The sequence below is a fragment of the Nannospalax galili genome, unplaced genomic scaffold, assembly GCF_000622305.1.
Source record: "Nannospalax galili isolate Female #2095 unplaced genomic scaffold, S.galili_v1.0 scaffold27, whole genome shotgun sequence".
NCBI classification, from domain to species: domain Eukaryota; kingdom Metazoa; phylum Chordata; class Mammalia; order Rodentia; family Spalacidae; genus Nannospalax; species Nannospalax galili.
In genome coordinates, this window is record NW_008357993.1 from 1,554,195 (window position 1) to 1,555,995 (window position 1,801).

The window sequence follows — 1,801 nt, forward strand, 5'->3', positions numbered from 1 at the left end:
CATGGCTTAGGAATTAAGTGTTTTACTTTTTTAAAAGCCACAAAACAACTATAGTTTTCTGTCTTTTTTTTTTTTTCTTGATGTATCTAAATAACTCTGGATACCAAAATCTCAATTTGTCATTCAAAATCAAACTCCCTGTTAACAACGGACTTTTGTTGAGGCACCCCACTACCTGTTTTCATTAGTCTCTTGGGCTGTTGAGGCCTGTTGGATCTGACTACCTCTTGCATGGCTTCTTCCCGTGTGCCTTCTTCCCCACTGGACTCTTAGAATCCGAGGGATTCAGAAGAGAACCCTGACATATGACCCTAAAAAGACGTGAACCCTTACTTGACATTCTTAAATTAAAATATATTGTACCATTAGCAAAACCTGCTGAGTCATGATAAGTATCTGGTATTCTTTGAATGCTAGCATCAAAGCACTAGACAACTAATATCAAATATGTTACTGAACATGGTAGTAAAAGAATTTATATTTCTCAGTATGCTGAAGGAAGGGCTTTTGTTTTTAAAGGGGAGTGAGAGGAAGGGAGAAAGGGAATGACCTTTAATACAAAAATGTGGCACCTCACGGTTTTCTCATCCCTGTCAGTGGGGAAAGAATGAATCATACCTGGGTAAACAGTTAAGTGGGAAGCAAAGCAGTAAAAGCCATTACTTTCAAATTCCAGCTGTAATACACTGTTTTCCTTGTTTAAAAAAAAATATTGGGAAGCTGGGCGTGGTGGTGTACACCTTTAGTCCCAGCGCTTGGGAGGCAGAGGCAGGTGGATCTCTGTGAGTTCGAGACCAGCCTGGTCTACGAAGCGAGCTCCAGGCCAGCTGGGGCTACAGGGAGATTCTGTCTCAAAAAGACATATATATCACATAAAGTTTACAAGAAGAAGTAGACCTAAACTCAAAAGGAAGGCTTGAGTCTCACACAAGAACCATAAACGACAAAATAAATTCACATGTCAAAGTCACAGAGAAAAAATAATAACATGAAAAACCAAAAAAAAAAATGAAATTTTAGCAGGGCTTAGACAATGGAACATTATCTTTAATGTATTTTGCTAATGAAAAATAGTAAATCAGTAGAAATATGAGTAAAAGACATGAAGAGGCAATTTAAAAAAAACATGAATAATAATCATATGCCCTATTGTAATTAAAACATGTTATATACCCAGTCACCTTTCATCCACTAGAGTGGTAATCTTGGCCAGGTGTAGTGGCTCAGACCTGTAATCTCAGCATTTAGAAGACTGGGCAGGAGGATTGCCAGCCTGAGTTACAGGGTGAGACCCTTTCTAAGACCAAAACAAAATAATAAATGAAAATCTTTCAGAGGGGAGATGTAGGTTGTTGTTTGAGGTGAGAAAAAAAGTAGCTCTCACATAAGCAATGATGTAAAACTATAACACTTTTTATCTAAAACAGTTTGCTAATTTCTATCAAAACTGTAAGAAGGATCTATTTTTAAATTCTTGAGTCTTAGGAAACAAATATAACATTTGTACCCTACACATGCTTAGAGTTTGTACACTACGCATATGCTTATGCCTGATTGCCCACAATAGGAAAAACTGGCAGAAATCTATCAAATTTACTGATTGTTAAATAACATAATATAGACCTGTAATTAAAATATACTTTCTGATCACCTATCTTGGGGCAGATAGTGGGTCTTTTTTACATGTGTATGTGCATGTGATGTGCATATTCACATGTATGTGGGTGTACATACATGTGTGTAGAAGTCTAAAGTTGACATTGGGTGTTTTCCTCAACTGCTCTTCATTTGACTTATTGAG